This window comes from Apium graveolens, chromosome 2 (assembly GCF_009905375.1).
Source record: "Apium graveolens cultivar Ventura chromosome 2, ASM990537v1, whole genome shotgun sequence".
NCBI lineage: Eukaryota > Viridiplantae > Streptophyta > Magnoliopsida > Apiales > Apiaceae > Apium > Apium graveolens.
The window spans coordinates 214,615,106-214,637,177 of record NC_133648.1 but is presented as its reverse complement, the minus strand read 5'-3'; the positions used below and the strand labels follow the sequence as shown (position 1 = coordinate 214,637,177).

The 22,072-nt window shown below is 36.5% G+C and overlaps 2 non-coding genes across 2 annotated transcripts; one reads left to right on the top strand and one right to left on the bottom strand.

The window, feature by feature from the left end:
• Positions 1-3,609: 3,609 nt before the first annotated feature.
• Positions 3,610-3,716, top strand: LOC141709933 (small nucleolar RNA R71). The gene has a single exon (XR_012570485.1). It is a non-coding gene; the product is annotated as a small nucleolar RNA R71 (small nucleolar RNA).
• Positions 3,717-9,781: 6,065 nt separating this feature from the next.
• On the bottom strand, positions 9,782-9,888 carry LOC141710085 (small nucleolar RNA R71). Its single transcript, XR_012570624.1, has one exon. It is a non-coding gene; the product is annotated as a small nucleolar RNA R71 (small nucleolar RNA).
• Between the last annotated feature and the right edge of the window lie 12,184 nt (positions 9,889-22,072).

The window sequence follows — 22,072 nt, the reverse complement described above, 5'->3', positions numbered from 1 at the left end:
AAAAACACTAGAAAATGCGTCAAATACACAAAATACTTGAGTTCAAGGCACCAATTCAAGCCGTTATGGGACGCTCTAAGTGGTATAAAATGCCACTTATCACACCCCTAAACTTAAATCGATGCTTGTCCTCAAGCATCACAGACTCAAACTTGGAATAAAATATGCATGAATGCAACTTATACGAATGCAGTGATCCCTTCACGATGACTAAACCAACCAACACATGACATATCAACAAATGCAATTAGGCGACTAAAGATCAATCAAATCACGCAAGCTAATATACAACTAGAAACGTGGTGTGCGCGAATGCTTAACAGATATGCTTCGAAACTAGATCAATCAGCATAACTTAATTATCCTCAAGGAAATCAGAAGCTTATACGAAGAATATATTATAGACATAAAATGACTTAGAACACTTCAAGATTATTGGAGTTTATTACGGAATCATGCTTTTATTCAACACATAAAATAGATGCTTATTTGATCGTGCAATGAGTGAGGTCCACAAAAGACTTATGCAGTGGTACCCATTTAGCGAGCGTTAGATTAGCGGATCCCAGACTAGAAAAGCCTTAGGTCACTAGGCACAAAGTCCCCTAAGAACTTAATAACTTGAATACCAAAGAGCCCACTCGTGATCAATTGTTCATTAAACCATATTTTTTATTTATTTTTTCTTTTTCTTTTTTTTCTTTTTCTGAGCAAGTGCGTTTCGCTCCATCTTGCCCAACCCTAGACTACTCGTATACAATACGAGCCGACTACTAGCCATTTGACGCCTAGCCACAACTAGCAATGAATTCCAATTTTTTTTCTCCAATTTTTATCTTTTCATGTCTTTTATCATGCATTCTAAGCATAAGCAATAGATTAACCTTAAAAACCATCAAACCATGACAACAATCTAGTCCTTAAGCATACTCTAAAGCTTAATGAAATTTCAAGTATTTCTAGCATGCATATCAAGCTAACAAGATTCAACATCACTTTAACGCTATCACTACACTCGCATCAATATCACATATTAATCGGTAAAGCAACACAAAGGGATCATGGTTTATGCATGAGCTATATGACATGATAAATAAAGCTATAAATCCTTAAAAACTATATGGCAAAAATATGCTACTATATGAACTAAACTAACATGAAATTGCAACTACATGACACACACACAAATATGTTCCTTAACTACTACCCCCAAACTTAAAATCTTCCCTGTCCCCAATGAAGGTAATAGAAAGGAATACAGGGTATACCTACTCGTCAGAAAGAGCACCCTCTTCAGGTGGAGGATCAGGTGGCCAATCAACCTCGACACCAGTGGCTCGAAAAATAGTGCCCAAAGCCTATTTCAAATCTGCAGCAAAACGATGGTGAAAGTCATGCATGGCCTCCATACGCCTAATTACTCGCCTGTACTGCTCATCACCAAGACCAGTCCTATCAACTACCTGCTGCACATGAGAAGAACCCTCTGTAGGCACTGGAGGATTCGTTCGGCTACCCTCTATATCATCAAAAATATATCCCAAGCCTTTATCATATGGTGCACCTAAGAATGCATAACTCAAGTGATCTGGTAGTGGGTGAAGCTCAAGTGTGGAAACAACTTCAATAGACGGCTCGAGACGCTCTTGAGAAGTTTTTAGCTCTGCTAACCCAAGAGAATCGAATGGCATATCTAACTTCCTCTTCCATGAAGGTGCATTCAAAACCTGCAGTTGCTATGCTCTTTCCTTGTCATTAATAACTGATTTCCTCATTAAGGATCTTTCTAAGGTCTCTGACTTTGGCAATTTCTCCAGTTCCGAATTCACTAGAGAATCTACCCACTCCACTTTAAAGAACTCCTCTTTAGCCGTGGGTAACTTTATTACCTTGAACACATGAAAAGTGACCTTTTGATCATGAACCTTCATCATAAGCTCTCCTTTCCGCACATCGATCATAGTTCGGCCAGTCGCTAAGAATGGTCTTCCCAAAATAATGGGAATCATTTTATCCTCCTCAAAGTCAAGAATTACAAACTCAGCAGGAAAGATAAGTTTTTCCACCTCGACCAAGACATCATCCACTATACCTCATGGATAAGCGATAGAACGAACAACTAGTTGCAATGACATGTATGTTGGACGCAGCTCTAAGATAAGACACTATCACTAAAATATTATTACAATAAGCTCAAGACAAATGCGTTTCCTTGTCCATCCCAGAAGTTTACCACCTGAAAATTTGTAAGTCATGAGCCAAATAGCCCAGCAAGAAAACAATTCGACACTAGTGGACCAAGGAGTTCATAATTTTTATAAAGCCAAAATCATTGCTCAAAATCCAAAGTTTACATATAACATAAATAAATTCCACAGCTCGCTAAGGTCACAAATACCTGGTGACACAGTATCATAGGTTCACAACTGTCAATAATGCGCCCCTTACTAAGGTATCATAAACTGTGCAAAGCACGCCCTAGTAAGGTATCAAAATCTAGTTCCGGAACTATACATAATTACTAAATGTTTTATAGGTCAGAGCTCACTGGGAATTATTATGTCTAAAACAATTACTTGATCCATAGTTGTTAAAATAAAAGCAGTGCAAAAATATTTAACAGATTTCAAAATAAAAATAAAAGTGTGAAGAGTTAACTTACCTTGACACTGACAACCACTTTAACAATTTATCACTTCACGCAGAGAAATCCAACCTATGTAGTTATTATTAAAAACAAACATAATCCTTGGTTCCCCCTCTTTCTCCTTTTGCATTCCTTCATCATCTACAACTTCAACTTCTACATCTTTTGCTTTTTTAGCATTAGCAACTTTTCCAGACCTTAAGGTGACAGCTTTGACTTGCTCTTTAGCTTCCTTCCTACCTGGCACTTCAGTATCGCTGGGAAGTGTGCCAGGTTGACGATTGAGCAAGGCATTGGCTATTTGTCCAATTTGATTTTCCAAGGTCTTGATAGAAATAGCCTGACTTTTGCACAACAACTTTAACTCCTCGAAATCAGCACTAGACGGTGGAGCAACACCTCCTTGTTGAGGATATGGTTGCCTTTGAGCAAATTGATGAGGTTGCTGGAATCCAGGTGGATTAAACTGTTTATTTGCAGCTTGCTGATATGACTGCTGAACAACATTCTGATTATTGCTCCAGCTGAAATTGGGATGATTTCTGTTATTACAATGATAAGTAGCGGGCACAGGTTGCTGCGGTTTCTGGAAATTGTTTACATACTAAACAGATTCATTAACAAGAGAATACTAATCCGTAGCATGAGAACCTACACAAAGCTCACAGACACTAGATAATTGATTTAAGCCATAGTTGGTTAAAGAATCAATCTTCATAGTCAGCGCCGTGAGCTGTGCTGCAATAGTCGTAGCTGCATTAACTTCTAGAATACCTTCTACTTTCCCAAGCATCATCCTTTGAGTTGGATTTTGATACTCATTTGCAGCCATAGTTTCAATGAGATTATAGGCCTCAATATAGCTTTTGGCCCACAAGGCGCCTCCAGAAGCTGCATCGAGCATGGGTCGAGATTGGACCCCCAAACCATTGTAGAAACCAGTGATCACCATCCAGTCAGGCATACCATGATGTGGACACTTTCTCAACATCTCCTTGTAGGGCTCCCAAGCTTCGTACATAGATTCTCCTTGTTGCTGCGCAAACTGAGTAAGAGCACTCCTCATAGCTGTAGTTTGGCCATTGGATAGAACTTCACCAGAAACTTTTGCACAAGATCTTCCTAAGTAGTGATGGACCCAGCTGGTAAAGAATGTAGCCAGTCCTTAGCTTTGTCCCTCAGAGAGAATGGGAAAAGCCTCAGCTTGATAGCCTCATCAGTGACACCATTATATTTGAAAGTACTACAGATCTCGACAAAATTCCTGATATGCATGTTGGGATCTTCAGTCGGAGCCCCTCCAAAAGAAACAGAATTCTGCACCATCTGAATAGTTCCCGGCTTGATTTCAAAAGTATTGGCCTGAATAGCCGTATGAATGATGCTTGACTGAATATCATCAATTTTAGGCCGAGAAAAGTCCATAAGAGCTTGATCAGCTTGAGCTAGACGATCACCCATTATTTCAGGTTCTTTCTTTTTACTCTCTTTATCTGAATCTTCAAAAACTATCTTCTCCGGAAAGTCAAGAGCTTTATCTGTCTCCTCAGCTTTATCCAGATTTCTCTTGCAAGTGCGAGAACATGTTTGCATAAACGCTCTCTACAGTACCTAAAACACAACCGGAAGCAGCAAGTAACAAGTCTTAATCAATGAATCCTAATGACCACTGATGGCAAGTACATAAACTAAACAAATTAACACCGAATCCCCGGCAACGGCGCCAAAAACTTGTTAGGCACAAAGAATGCGCTAAATAAATCCCGCAAGTATACGCATTCACAAGTAATATAGAATGATTTCTAGTTCGTTCCCACAGAGACTCTGATTAATTATATTTAATTAATACTTACTTACCAATGTATGATTATTCTTCAATGCCAAGACAATAACAACTAAGGTTGGTTAACTAATAATTACTACGAGAATTAAACAATTCAATTAACAATATTAAACACACATGAGATCCTAACTTCATTACTACTTCATTCAATAGTTATTGTTATTAACCTTAGCATATAATGGTGATGATATTAATCGAACAACACGAAACTGATAAACGCCAACTTTCGTTGTACGAATACCATTCTAACAAACATCCACAATTAAGATAGAAGTTGAATAGGCATCAATTATGTTGAGACCCTATATGTCTACAGAATTTGACAACATAACGATTTAAGTGCAAGTTATTCATGATGATTACACAGGGCAAGTAAAACGGTTAGAGTTACCCACTAATCATGCATATAATAAATGAACCTATGCTAGCATGGCAAGTTCTAAATCTCAAGATTCACTGTCGCTTCAGAAGAGATTAATAGGCTATCTTACATGTTCATGACGCATATAAGACGAATAAGCACAACCTATATTAGATATCATACAATCACCACATACCAAGGTATTAAATAATTAACCAAAGAAATTCATAGTAAATCTGATCCCATGATCACGATTAGCCCATAATAGAACTCATCGTCACCATGGGTTCATATGAAACCATGATAATAACACAATGATATAAAGCTGATAAAAATACTTAATAAATAATGAAGTACGTCACAAGAGTATTAAGGTTCAAAGCATAAAGAAAACTAGCATCCACTTTTACAACGAATTAAAAGAATCACAAGATAAATGTATGCTTCCTCTTCTTCGTTGTTGCGTGCTAAAACGGTCTTTTCAATCTTCTTGCCCTTGCTCTTGATGAAGAAAATGTCTTCCCATAAGGTTTATATAATAGGCCAAGAGAACCAGCACCAACAGAAGCCCAATTGTACTTAAATTAATAAAATCCAGATTCTAAAATTCTGCACGCACGCGGTCGCCTGCTGTCTCCACGCAGTCACTTGCTGGCACACGGTCGCCTGCTCCTGGCGCGCGGCCGCTTGCTGCCCTTCTGGAAAATACTTTATTTTGCTTCTGTTTTTGTTGATTTCTTCGCTCATCACCCCTAGACTGATTCCAAGCACTTTCTTAAGCTTTATTTGATGAAAACCACTTATCTAAGCAAGTTATACCTTGAAATGCAAAAATACTAGAAAACGAGTCAAATACACAAAATACTTGAGTTCAAGATACCAATTCAAGCCGTTATGAGATTGCCTAAGTGGTATAAAATTCCACTTATCAGTTATCACCTAACTGTTCATACAGCTACGCAGTCTCACCAACAATCCCCCTATTTGATTGTTAAACCTAACAAACAAATTAAATAGAGAGTATAACTCAACTAACAACTTGGAAAAAGTAAAGGTTCAGGACTTGTAAATAATGCTACTATTTTTCTTGATCAAATTCTGCATTTCTAGATTTCTTGAGTAACTGCAATGAAAGATGCTTGTTCCTCTAGCATTGACCTGATCTTCAAGTAGTTTCATCTTCATTTCCTTGGTTCTTCAAATCTCTTCCATATAACACTTCTCAATCTTGAAGTAGTCATCAACAACTTCTTTTGTACAAGCAAATTTCCTATTGAGAATCACATATCTCTCTTGCTTCTCCCCTTTGGGAATCAACTGTTTAAAGGAGATCACCTTCGTTTACCACCTCTCCCGTCCAATAGGATCCGTAGATAAACACCAATGGTACTCACCTTTTGGAAAATAGTTTCTCCCCTTATGAAGAATATTGATGAGCCAATCCACTTCGTCTGATAGCTAGGAAATTACCTTGTAGTGTACATATGCTTTACCTTTTTCCTCATGCCTACTATTTCTCCCCCTTAGTTGAGGAATCCTCCAAACTATTATATAAGCTTTTATCTCCCTCGTAGAGAAGGAATGTATGTTGTTGTCTGAAGGAGTTCTCATATTTTACTTGGTTGGAAAAGAAATAACAAGTCATAGTATGATCAACCATGTTCCTTTAAATGCTGCAAAAATGACTTCACCGCTGATCATCCTGTTAACAAATATTCCCAACTCCTTATACCTCCCAACTGTGAGATCACCAATTATTACCAATTGTTAGCTCTCGAACTTGTTAGGTCCCGAAGTATTCTAATCTAATATATAAATGTTAGGTCCCTAAGAGTTAGGTTCCAATCATAAATAGATTCGAGACCTGAAATAAAGAGAACCAGTGTTTAGGGATAGCAAATGAGATATGGTGTTTCTCTTTCTTCCTCACCGTGAGTGTGTGATTCTGTTTCGTGTACCTCACAAGTGTTTCACTCTTCTCTCCGCTCGTGTTTACACTCATTCTCACAAGTGTATCACTCATCTCATAGCTCTAAAATCCAGCTGTACCTGCAAGGAAAATCACCTTTGCCATCCTTAAAGAGGTCACAAGTAGTGCAATGGGAGTTTGTAAATCCCTATCCTTATTAGACTCGTCAGATGAATCTTAGTCATAATCTAAAAGTTACTAGTTTCCCTTTTAAGGCTCCATATTTGAACTCTGGGAAGGTAAACAATGATCCAAAGAATTTAGCATAAAGATCAAAGTTCCCTTCTAATGTCTATGAAGATATTTCCTTGTGACTTATCAGGTAAATCTGAATCATTATCAACAAGTTGCTGATCTGCACCTATGTCAGATCCACTATCCACAGATGTATCCAGGGGATTTAAGCCTGCGGAGGTAGACACTGACCACTAACATATGGCTATTGGATTAGTATCCTCTCCTTACACCTGTAAAGGCAATTGGTCCACTAAGAACCTTGATTAATCGAATCTAACCGAAAAATGGTTGAAACTCTTGTTTCCCTCAACTCTTTCTTTGTGTTTGTAACTATCCTTGTGCATCAATAATTGTTTATGTTTGAGGTGGTGACACTACATCGGATATCCTGGACGAAAAGAGAATTTCAATAGACGCATCATGTTGAGAGGATGAATCTAGTAACTATTTTTGTGCCTTTTTAGTCATTAAATCTTTTTGAGAAGATGTATGTGGGCTATCAGTTCCCTTAGTTTGATACTACTCAACTTTGTAGAAGACAGAGCTGCCGGTTGACTTCAGAACCTTCCTTATATGGTGCACTAAGGCACTTTCTCCCTTACGCTCATTAATACTTCATTTTATGGGTAAGAGAGTGTTGGTTCGTTCAATTTCTGTATTTGTCTTTACAATCTAGGATAGAAGTTCTAGTTTTTCAACCTCATGACTATCAAATGAAAGAAGGCCATTGGAGGCTAAACCTGCATCACAGAACATATGACAATATAGAGATAAAATATATTTAAGAGCTATAATGAATGAAAATTTGTTAAGTGGCATTTATGACACTTATAACGCTTTATTAAGCTTTGAATTGGTGTATTTGTACTCAAGTTGTTGGTGTTTTAATGTGTTTTCTAGTGTTTTAGCATTTTAGGCATTAATTCAGGATTTAGGTGAATTAGCATTGATTTGATGCTAATATGGTGTTAGGATGGTGTCCAAGGAATAAAGCTCAGGAAACCAACTCATTGCAGCAAGAAAAGAAAGAAAGCATAATTTTATCGAGTAGGCCAGCGTGCCCGCGCTATTATAGCGCGCGGCCGCTCCCAAACTTCAGAGACACGGCGCGCCCGCGCTGATCAAGCGCGCGACCGTGCCAAGTCGGGAGGTTAAAATCCTGATTCAACTTGGCTTCTAATTGGAGGACTTCTACTTTGCATGGGCTGCTATATATACCTAAATAAAAGACATTTTTCATAGAGAGAGACGTAACAGAGCTTAAGGAGAAGACGACAAGAAGACCTATAACACAATTCAACGAAGGCGAAGAAGAACTAGTTTATTCTTGTGAATCTTTGTTCTAAGTTGTAATCTTGGATGCTCGTTTCTTGTTTTGTTGAACCTAATACTCTGGATTACATACTTTGTTTATTATTTGTTAATAAAGACTACGTTTATTATACCATGCTTTTATCAGAACCCATGTTGATGATGAGTCCAATTATGGGCTAATCATTATCGTGGGGTTCTAGCGGATTTATTTATGGATTTCTTTAGTTGATTTGTTCGATGCCTTAGTGTGTGGTGATTGAATGATAACCTAGTATTGGTTGTGCTTATTCGTCTTATGAGCGTCGCGAACTTATAAGATAGAGTGTTAATTCTTAATGAAGCGAAAGTGAATTTAAGGATTTAGAACTTGCCATGCTATCATAGGTTCATGTGTTATTATTATATATGATTCGTAGGTAATTTTAACCATCTTAGCTGCCCTATGTAATCGTAATAGATAACCTGTGCATTAAACCGTTATGTTGTCAAATTCTATAGATATATAGGGTCTCAATATAATTGGTGTCTATTCACCTTCTATCTCTTTTGTGGATGTCTGGTAGTATGGTATGCGTACAACAAAAGTTAGCGTTTATCAGTTTCGTGTTATCTGATTAGTGTCATCACCATTACATGCTAAGGTTAAGAATAAAAAGGCTATTGAATGAAGTACTTAATGAAGTTAGAATCCCATATTTGTGTCATATATTATTCAACTCTCTTTACTCTCATTAGTTAATATTCTCTAGTATAATTCTCAATAGTTAATCGTAGTATAATCAAAACACAAATTATTATTCGTCTTAGCATTGAATAATAGCCATATCATTGTTACATAAGTGCATAAATAACAAGGTTCACGTACTGTACTAAGCATGTATGCATACGCGTTCTCGGGCTCGTAAGGGAAATCTAGATCAAGCCGAGGAAGAAGCTGTAGTAATTCGAAGGGAAGTTTTTGAGGATGAAGAGAAAGTAGAAGAAGAAGAAGAGAAAGTCGAGGAACCAGCTCTAGTAGTGATGGGAGATCAAGCGGAAAATCCTAAGGCTCTGATGGACTATTCTCAGCCTAAGATCGATGATATTTGGTCGAGCATCATCAGACCAGCCATCTCGTCTAACACTTTTGAGATCATGTCGAGCACGATTGAAATGATATAGAACTCAATACAGTTTAGGGGTTCTCCTATAGAAGACCCCAACATGCACATCAGGGATTTCATCGAGATCTGCAACACTTTCATGTTCAATGGGGTGACTAAAGATGCTATCAAGTTGTGACTCTTCCCATTCTCCCTGAGGGATAAAGAAAAGTGATGGTTACATTCTCTACCACCAGGGTCTATTACCAAATGGGAGGATCTTGCTCAGAAGTTTCTCACTAAATTTTTTCTTATGGTGAAGACTGCTGCAATCAGGAATGCTGTTACTCAGTTTGCTCAGCAAACTGGAGAATCTCTGTGTGAGGCTTGGGATCGATATAAGGAGATGCTAAGGAAGTTCCCACACCATGGCATGCCTTATTGGATGATTATAAACTGTTTCTACAATGGTTTAAGCGCTCAGTATAGACCTATGCTCGACGCAGCGTCTGGTGGAGCCTTATGGGCCAAAAGCTATAATGAAGCTTATGAGTTGATTGAGCCCATGACAGCTACTGAATACCAGAATCCTACACAAAGAATCTTGCAAGGCAAGGTAGAAGAAATTATGGAAGTGGATACAGCTACGGTTATAGCTGCTCAACTTCAAGCTTTGATGATGAAAGTGGACTCTTTAGCGAATTATGGAGTTAATCAAATCACTAGTGTTTGTGAGCTTTGTGCAGGGGCGCATGAAATTGAGCAGTGTGTTATTTCTAGGTAATCAGCTCAATTTGTGAGCAACTTTCAGAGATCACAGCAACAAGCTCCAGCCACTTATCATCCAAATAACCGCAATCATCCTAACTTCAGCTGAAGTAATAATCATAATGCGGTGCAATAATCTTATTATCCATACACAACAAAGTAGTATAACCCTCCTGGTTTTTAGCAACTGCAATATGCCCCTCGGCAATAACTTCAACTTCAGCAGCTATCGCAAGCTAATGAAAAATCTGAATTGGAGGAGTTGAGACTCATGTATAAGAGCCAAGATGTGTCTATCAAGACCTTGGAGAATCAGATTGGGAAAATTGCCAATATATTACTGAATTGTCAACCTGGCACACTCCCAAGCGATATTGAAGTGCCAGGCAAGATGTGGCGCCCTCCAAACCCGGGTTAGAAGTTTGGGGTCCACAACACATGCACAAAATATAAACCAGTATAAGAAATATTATTTTCAATGACCCTGCTTTACACAATAATGGATCGCGACAGGTTAAAGTATGAAAACAAGCCACAACCTTAACTTTTATTACAACATACCAATTCCCAACTAATTTAACTTACAACTGATAATGAAATTATTCTTACAATCTTACTATCTCACTACCATAGTAAGCTCCTGCTAGCTCGATCCAACTCAAACTGGAATCCTAGCTCGCACTTTGGACTGAGGAACTTCACTATCGTCCATATCTTTTTTAACTGTAGAATACATAAAAGAATCGCAAGAGAGAGCTAACTAGCTTAGCAAGTCATAACAGTGATATCTGAGGTTAAACAATGTTCAAATGGGATAATTCAGAAGGATCAAGTTTATTTTTAAACAATCGTTAGAATTGGATATTCATTTTAAGTTTTAAAACCAAGGTTAGGCTGCTAATCTGTCACGCACTAACCCCAAGCAAAGCACAGAGCTCTGCTCTACGAATTGGATCCAAGGCACACATTGGCCTAATTCAACCACGAATCTGGTCCACATAAGAAAACTATCCAATTCCAAAATAGTTCAGTATGATAAACAATTTACTTCAATAAAAAAAGATCATAATCAATGATGATTAAATACTTGAATAAAAACGTATTGAAATTCATGGGTATCACAAGGGTATATCAGGGTATGTATGAGAAACGGTTTTCAGCCTGTAAAAGGATCAGGTATTTGACAAATAATGATTTTTCAGGGTATAGTTCTTTGATGTTATAAAGAATGGTTGGGGTATAAAAGTTTTTGTGTTTTCAAACAATTCTCTTCAAGTGTTTGGTGGTTGGTAGTTATACATTTGGGGAGTAGTATCATATTTGTGTGGTTGGGTATTTGAAAATCAACAAAGGATGGTTTACAAAAAAAATAAGGCTTATGGCTCAAAGATCAACATATGTGGCTCAGGTTCAAGGATGAAGGATTCAAAGTGTTTACAATATACATCAGAGCTATTTTGAATACTTAACAATATGTTACGAGAAAATTTAGAAATATTTGCATTATATCTCGAAAATGGTTTAGAAGTACTTGCCTTACAGGGCTTTACAACTATTACTGATCAACTCTAAGCCGACTCTTCCGCTCAGGCTTTAACGTCCAACCACTAGATCACATTAGATTCGACTTCGACACTCAGGTTTTCCTGTTGAAACTCTACTGAGCTTGTCGACTGACTACTAGGTCATCTTTAGTCCAATGTCCACTTTCGATTTTCCCGACTAGAACCTACAGGGGCGAAATACTCTATGTTAGACACTCAGTTAAGCTTGACGTATCCTCGATACCAATCCTACCCAAACGATAACAATCCCGACTCATACTTATATACATTACTATAGTACACATAACATACAGGATTCATATAATCAAATCTCGCTTCAATGTTTATTTCGGAAAACACATATACTCATCCTTGTATGAAATTAGGGTTATTGGTTTTGGTAAAATATTTCATCACAACGTACAATCAGGTTTCATACAAAACATAAGTATATATTTACTTATACTCGTTCGATGTCCCGATAATTACCGGACATGCTCCCGTATTTCCGTAGTTCGATTTCCTGGAAATCAGGCAGCACTTCCTTTATTTATCGGCTACCCGTCGAAGCAATTTGACGTCAATAACCACAATCAACCAATCTAAATAATTAATTTAACAACAATCACATTCCATTTCACAGGTTCCAACCACAATAATTTATGTAACCAACATTTTGATACAATCTTTATATATCCGCTATGTACATTTCATTTTATAAATAACTTTACGAACTAAATTAATCTTTTAAAATTTTAGGACTTAGAATTAATTCATCACAGTCCACCGTCGACTCGCTAAAGCTAATCTTCGACGGTGGCAAAATTCGCGGGTATCCGATGAAATTTGGATTTCCAACGCGAATTTCGCCGATTATTGAAATCGTTTTTTCCAAACGAATAATTTATTTAATGAAATCAGTCAACAAAATTCCTGCAAAGAAAATCAAATAAATCACATCAAAAATCAACTACACAATAATCAACCTCATTACTAGAGGCCCAACTGTCAGGCCCAATAACGGGCCTCACATCACAGCCCAACAAAGAACAGGGAAGACAGAAACGAAGCATGACCACAAACACGGCCGAAATACGGCCAAAAACATGGTCGCGCCACACACACCAACACACACCAACGCACGCACACAACACACACACTTACTCACACACACCATTACACACACAACACACATATATATATACACGAAACTGAACTGAGAGGCACAAAACCAACCGGATAAAGGGACGGCCAGAAAATAACGGCGAGCAACCGCAAGAGGTGGAAGAACAGGAGGGAGAAGAAAGAAAACGAGAGAGAGAGAGATGATTCACGAGAGAGACAGAGAGAGAATCAGAGAAATTGAGAGATGCAAGAGGAGAGACAAGAGATTGATGTAAACCCAGGAGAGGAAAATGAAATAAAAGGGGAAAAATTATACACAGGACACATATATAACACAGTGCCACACCCCTGTTTTTGATTAACACGTGTCCTGCCATACTAACCTGTTTGAAAAATTCGCGATTTATCGAACCAAGTTGCGGGTAAAACAAACCCGAAAAATTATCAAAATAGTTTTAAAATATCACAAATAATTCAAAGTTATTAAAAATAAATGTTTCATAATTTTAAAGTATTTTTGAAACGCAACTCATACCCGCATTTCACAAATAAACGAATCAATGCGCGGGTGAAATTAATCTCAAAAATCCCCAAAAATAATTTTAAAATTCTTAGAATATTCCAAACTTAAATAAATATGAGTTTCATAATTTTTGAAGAATTCGGGAATTAAATATAGATTTTACGAATGATTACAATCAGAAAATCACTCAGGGCTAAATAATTAATGAAATATTGATTGCTAAATTTTATAAAATCCCATAAATAATTATTGTAATTATAAAACCATAAAAATAATTTTAGAGACATTCCAAATATTTATGCAAATAAATTTGTATTAAATCCACTTTTAAAAATGAAAACAATTCAATATGATTCTATAATTAATCAAGCGGACAACCCGGTACACTATAAATCACACATCAATAATCAAACCACACATAGCGGTCAAAATCAATACACATATTTTATTTATTTAATAATTTCCACAATTACATATTTAAATAATTCAAAAATTCGCGAGTCATTATATCCTTCCCCCCTTAAAAAGATTCTGTCCTCATAATCTGATCTAACTAAACAAGTGAGGATATTTGTCAAGCATATCTGACTCTAATTCCCAAGTAGACTCTTCTACTCCAGGATTTTAAACGTACTTACTATAGATATACCCTCATTTCCAAGAACTCGCCTTTAACGATCAAGAATTTGGATCGATTACTATATGCAGAATAAACTTGGACAAGAGCCCATTGGCTCCTAATCGGTCACTTAATTCAAATCAGATACTTATTGTTTTAACATTGACAGGAAAAACACATTATATGTATACACTGTTGTGAAGGTAACGTCAATTCATGAACAACTTTATCTATATTTATCAATACCTCGAATGGTTCTCTAAATTTAGGACTTAACTTGTCCCTTCTACTCAGACTTATCCAATCTCTTTCAAGATGAGACTTTTACTAACACTACTGGTTTTATTTCTATATTCATATTCTCTCTCGATACAAATCCACCTTCTTTCATTGTCTACTCCGAGATGCTTCAATCAATATCACTACGCTCTTTGGTGTACTCAATCAACTTAGAATTTGACAACTTCCTTTCTCCCACTTTATCTCAATAAAGTGGGGACCCACACTTGCGTCCATATAAGGCTTGGTTCTCACTTTCAACTTTAGTTTCCAAATATTTAAACATCTCCTATTCGCTTCTATCCGTTAAGGCTGAAAAGTAATCTCATACATTCACTTATTATCACCTTTAGGTATTTCAACTCATATTCGATTCTTTCCAAATCGTTTACGTCCAATCCTTTCTTTCTGCACAAGGCATCTGTTACCATACGGCTTTGTTTAGGTAGTTAATAATGGATTAATCAGAATCTTTTATTAACCTTGGTCAAAATTTCATACTTGTAAACTCAACGTATAGTTGCTTCCCTTCTAATCTTTGGAAGAAAATCATTGGGCATTCCATACAGACTTTCTTATTCTTTGAATAGCTGAGGATATTATCAATAAATACCATTCGCTTATCCGAGTACTCCTTATACACCAGGTTCCTTAATTCCTTATAGACAACTGATACACTTATTATTTTACATAATATCACCAGAGCTTGTAATGCTCATAACTCGTTTTAATCGTAATCTCTGATATGTTCTCAGGTTGGATATTAAGTTAATCCTCGAGACATAACACACTTCTTGAATTAGGTCTCATAAGTAATCAACTCTTTATAGGGGTCACTTATTCTTATTCGTTGTTTGTTAAACTCCCGATAATCAATATATAATCTCATAATTTCATCCCTTTTCTCCAACAAAATCACGGGTACACTTTATGATTCGCTTTTTGTAAAACCACTCCTTGGTCTACCTTGTCCACTAGGCTTCCGATACTTTGCCATAATTCCTTGACATATCCAACACTTCCTAATCCATTTTGAAATTTCCTTTTTATACCTGGTTATCACTATTTTTCTTTAAATTTCCGTATATCTTGGTATTGATTCAATAAATTAAATACTTTATATTGTGAATTCCCTGTAGGATCTCATTTGTTAATTCTTTTACTTGTAGCATCCATGTGCTGGAAGAAAACTCAAGGATATCGTGATCTATCTCCTGGGCACATAAATTTCCTTTTACTAACTGTTAACATCGTGATCCATTATCTTTTCTTGACATCTCTTTATCTTTTCTTAACAATTCTGACTGAAAGGTCATACCACCCATCCTTATTTCCTTTGGATTGTATATCCACTTCCAACTTCTGAAATTCCATAGGTAATTCTTTTCGGTGCAGTTTCTATGTTTATTTTCTCCTTTTTGCTTGTCGCTTGCCACTACATTTGCTTTTCCTCATGAATACATAATTCAAACTCTTATGGTCCGTATAGATCTTACACCTTTCTCCATACCTATCATGTTTCCCAATCTTTCAAAGAAAATATTATTATTGCTAGTCCCAAATTATGAGTAGGATATTTCTGCTCATAAGGTTTCGGTTGTCTGGATGCATATACTATAACTTGATTGTGCTGCATCAACACACATCCTATTTTCTTATGAGAAGTATCACTATAAACTACCAAATCTCCTTGATATTTTCAAAGTGATAAAGCAGGTACTGTGCCCATTTTTTCATTTAACTCCGCAAAACTTTCTTCACCCTTCTCCACTTCATAAAAACTTCTTGCTTTTCCTGATTAGGTTCGTCAAAGGTATTGCAACTTTCAAGAAATCTTGCACAAATTTTCAATAATAACCATCGCATGGTAAAACTTCTTACTTTTGTTGGTGCTTTTGGTCTTTCTTCATTTATAGTAACTTTAATCCCTGTTGGATCCTCTTTTTGCCTTCTCCTCACTGATTATTTATGCTAAGAATTATGCTTCCTCCATCAAAGCTTTCACTTTGTAAACTTTGCATACAATTTCTTTCTTCTTCGACTTCCCAGTTATCATTAAATACCTTGCATGGTCCTCTGTTGACTTTAAGTAAGACAACTACAGCTTATCCATATATTCCTTAAAGATTCTGTCCATCAAGTTCAAATATTACTGGTATATCGGTTAATCCAAATGACAATACTAGAATTTTATAGCAGCAATACTTAGTTTTAAAAATTATCCTTGATATGTCCATAGGTTCAATCTCCAATTGATAAAATCCAAAGCTTAAATTATCTTAGAAAATACTCTGCTTCTTTCATCTGATCAAATAAATCATTAGTTCAAGGTAACAGATACTTACTCTTGATAGTAAACTTATTGAGCTTTCTCTAGTCGACGCATAATCTCATACTTCCATTTTCTTATTAACAATTAGTACCGGTGCACCTTATGGGATACACTGGGTCTAATCGCTTCTTCTTCTAAGATCTCTTGCATTTGCTTTGCTAACTTTCTCATTTTAACTGGTGCCATTTTGTGTAAGGCCTTGGTCATTGGCTTCGTCTCAGGTGCTAAGTCAATCGCGAGCTTCATTTCTCTATCTAGAGGAAAGGTTGGTAACTCGTCTGGAAACATATCTTGAAACTCATTAATTACTATAAAACCTTCAAATTCAATTTACTCCTGACTTCTATTCATAATCACCGTGGTGCTTGCCTCTTGGTCACCGTAACTTCTTAGCTTAAGTCATCGTTAACAAATCCTTTAACTTCCTTCATCTTCTGAACCTCATCACATTCTCATTTGGCATCTTCAGAACTATCTTTTAATCATGTTGATCTATCTGGGCATCACGCTTAAATAGTTAGTCTCTTTATTTGAATAGTGTCAACTTCTCCTATCTTAAATAATATCAAATCCTCATAAACTCATTGCCAGAAATCTCAATCCCATCATTGGTACTCACTTATTTAATAATTACACACTTTTAATTTACTAATCCATTAATCATAATCTTATCAATTCAATAGGGTAATCCATTTTATCAACAAAACCTTGGGAGCTAAACAATCAAGTTGCTCCCACATCTTTCAATACTTTAACGCATAAGGTATCCACAATAATCATTCACGTCACCACATCCGTATTCTGAAAAACATATTTCACAGACAAATCATAAACTCTCGTTCTTATAGACGTATTCCTTATTGAAGTAGATTCCCTTGACTCTTAGTGTATCCTTGATTGGGGCTAGTGATTTTCAATCCTCTCCATATGCCCTTGTTTTCTTTCCATGCGTGAGAGGTAGCTGGAACTTTATCCGCTTGATCCAGGATACGTTGATTTTTGTTTGAAAAACTCTTGCAAAGAACGACAGTACAACGAGACAACTAGAAGGATTCACAATTCAATAAAAATTAAATTTGAAAAGAAAGAAAAAATAAGGATTTGAATATAAATGAGACAACCACATTGGTACTTAAGATGGCCAGCTTTCGTACCATATGGCATACAGCACATGATTAGGTGGCGTCCCACCCAACTCTTCGTCATCCCGACAAAGTGTTTCACCATAACACTGTTTGTCCCAATCAGAGAGCAAAACTTGAGGGAAAATTAAATTTGAAAGGAATGCAATATCCTCCTTTTCGATATCATCAGAAAGAATTTATTAAGAAAAGAAGTTCATACATTTTTAGGAATTAAAAGGGAATATACGTGGTAATATTGAGGACAAGAATAATACCATTGGTCACCATCTATATTTCACTTGTGTTCATCTTTCGAGCTTATTCGATCATATCCCAATTGTGTCATATAACAACTTTAGAAGGTACGCTGAAATACCTTCTCAAATTAAGCATTATGGTAGATTCTTACTTATTAAGTCTTGCGTCTGCAACATCGCACCTACACGTATAATACTTTAACAATTCGATCATAATGGCTTTCCTACCAAATAACCTCGAGTTTCCTCTTTTCAATTTAGAATAACCACGAATCATTCAACATAACGATCCTTTTGTTAATAATATTCTTCTTTTAGAAAAGTCTGGAAATCTTTCCAATTTTCTTCGATCATGCCCAGGCTCCTTTTAAATCAATAAATTCTTTAAACTTTAATGGTCTCTACAACTGGATGAATATTTACTCCGTACGCGGATTCTGTTATTAATCTTGTCAAACAATATTTGCACCTTACCGTTAGGAATAATCAACTTCTTCATAATCGCAGGTTACTTTGTTCTCTGAATTAACAATACTATGTCTGAAACAAGTATCATTTCAGGTAATCCGGGTCTTTTAGCAAACAAGAAACTCAAGTAGTATCTTGACAACCAAGGTTTAAAACTCGTTTCATTTAAAAAGGCTTTTAGAAATTTTGTAAGGGAAAAATCTTTTCCAAAAACTTGTTTAAAAATTTTGAAAATCACACCTCTGGTTGTCCTTACTATATGAGTTGGTTGTTGTCCTTCCTATAACCAGATACCAAGTTAAAGAAATGATCACACAAAGGTCCATTTACTTTCATTTATCTTCTCTCTTTCATTGGGTCTATTACTTCCCTTAATCGATGAAAAATTCAGCTGTCGTTGCATATTATCTTATTCGTAGCTTCATTTCAAAGCTTCCATACTGGCAGTATTCCCATCATCATCTTTACAGTCATTAAGTGGAACAGGTTTATCCAACAACCAACAAGTCTATTTCATAGAACAAAGTTTGCTTGTATCACATCACATCACTACTTTATATATCACATTTATCATAGCACCATTATCTAATTCTACAAAAATTCCAGATCTATACTTTTCTCTCGAACTCTTTCAAAACTCCTCTAGTCCATCCCACAAGCTAATCACGGGTGGTCTATTCACTAGTGGCCTCGTTTAAGCTGGTAGCAGTTATCCTCCAGAACACTTAAATCTTCTTCTAAACTTCTTCTCACCTTTATTTATATCTCAAATACTCACCATTTACTGTAACTCTCGAATCCACCCTCGTAGGTACAATGGCTTCATAGGACAAGTTTAAAACTGGGGTATAGAATAGGGTGTAGGGTAAACTGAAGAGATACACTCACAACCGAATGTCCAGTAAAACAAGAATAAACAGATGGATATTCTTGAATAGGTAATCTCATATCAAGAGGTGGAAAAATAGCGTAGAATAGCTTGAAGAGGTGCAACTGTTATAACAGAAGGTAGTACCATTAATGCTGGTGGAGGAACAAGGTGCAAATCCAATCTGAGAAAAGATGACGATCCTTGAACGGAAAGCTCCAAATGATCAGATGATACAGGGAAATCAGGATCTGCCATTGCCGTTGTCTGGAAATCACGTCGCAATTTAAGAATCCCGAATCGCAATACGAACCGTGCCGGAGACCTACTATACAATCACATTCAACCTCACAACGTCTTATCTTTCTATTTCCTATTCCTAATCCTAACCCTCTACCCAATCCCGATAATCTAGGCTTGTTTAAGTGACTTATAACCTGTAGCTCTGATACCAACCTGTGGCGCACTCCAAACCCGGGTCAGAAGTTTGGGGTCCACAACACATGCACAAAATATAAACCTGTATAAGAAATATTATTTACAATAACCCTGCTTTACACAACCATGGATTGCGACAGGTTAAAGTATGAAAACAAGCCACAACCTTAACTTTTATTACAACGTACCAATTCCCAACTAATTTAACTTACAACTGATAATGAAATTATTCTTACAATCTTACTATCTCACTACCATAGTAAGCTCCTGCTAGTTCGATCCAACTCAAACTGGAATCCTGGCTCGCAATTTGGACTGAGGAACTTCACTATCATCCATACAATTTTTAACTGTAGAATACATAAAAGAATCGCAAGAGAGAGTTAACTAGCTCAGCAAGTCATAACAGTGATAACTGAGGGTAAACAATGTTCAAATGGAATAATTCAGAAGAATCAAGTTTATTTTTAAACAATCGTTAGAATTTAATATTCATTGTAAGTTTTAAAACCAAGGTTAGGCTGCTGATATGTCACGCACTAACCCCGAGCAAAGCACACAGCTCTGGTCTACGAATTGGATCCAAGGCACATATTGGCCTAATTCGCCCACGAATCTGGTCTGACCACGAATCTGGTCCACATAAGAAAACTATCCAATTCCAACATAGTTCAGTATGATAAACAATTTACTTCAATAGAGAAAGATCATAATCAATGATGATTAAATACTTGAATAAAAACATAATGAAATTCATGGGTATCAAAGGGTATATCAGGGTATGTATGAGAAACGGTTTTCAGCCTGTAAAAGGATCATGTATTAGACAAATAATGATTTTTCAGGGTATAGTTCTTTGATGTTATAAAGAATGGTTGGGGTATAAAAGTTTCTGTGTTTTCAAATAATTCGCTTCTAGTGTTTGGTGGTTGGTAGTTATACATTTGGGGAGTAGTATCATATTTGTGTGGTTGGGTATTTGAAAATCAACAAAGGATGGTTTACAAAAAAAATAAGGCTTATGGCTCAAAGATCAACTGATGTGGCTCAGGTTCAAGGCTGAAGGATTCAAAGTGTTTACAATATACATCAGAGCTATTTTGAATAATTAACAATAAGTTACGAGAAAATTTAGAAATATTTGCATTATATCTCGAAAGAGGTTTAGCAGTACTTGCCTTACAGGGCTTTACAACTATTACTGATCAACTCTGAGCCGACTCTGCCGCTCAGGCATTAACGTCCAACCACTAGATCACATTAGATTCGACTTCGACACTCAGGTTTTCCTGTTGAAACTTTACTGAGCTCGTCGACTGACTACTAGGTCATCTTTAGTCCAATGTCCACTTTTGGTTTTCCCGACTAGAACCTACAGGGGCGAAATACTCTATGTTAGACACTTAGTTATGCTTGACATATCCTCGATACCAATCATACCCAAATGATAACAATCCCGACTCTTACTTATATACATTACTATAGCACACGTAACATACATGATTCATATACTCAAATCTCGCTTCAATATTCATTTTCGGAAAACACATATACTCATCCTTGTATAAAATTAGGGTTATTGGTTTTGGTAAAATGTTTCATCACAACGTACAATCAGGTTTCGCACAAAACATAAGTATATATTTACTTATACTCGTTCGACGTCTCAATAATTACCGGACATGCTCCCGTATATCCGTAGTTCGATTTCCTGGAAATCGGGCAGTACTTCCTTTATTTATCGGCTAACCCGTCGAACCAATCCGACGTCAATCACTACAATCAACCAATCCAAATAATTAATTTAACAACAATCACATTCCATTTCACAAGTTCCAACTACAATCATTTACGTAACCAACATTTTGATACATTCTTTATATATCCGCTAATTACATTTCATTTTGAAAATAGCTTTACGAACTAAATTTATCTTTTAAAATTTTAGGACTTGGAATTAATTCGTCACAGTCCACCATCGACTCGCTGAAGCTCATCGTCGACGGCGGCAAAATTTGCGGGTATCCGATGAAATTTGGATTTCCAACGCGAATTCCGCTGATTATTGAAATCGTTTTTCCCGCACGAATAATTTATTTCATGAAAAAGTCAACGAAATTCCTGCAAAGTAAATCAAATAAATCACATCAAAAATCAACTGCACAATAATCAACCTCAATACTAGAGGCCCAACTGCCAGGCTCAATAACGGGCCTCACATCACAGCCCAACAAAGAACGGGGAAGACAGAAACGAAGTACGACCATAAACACG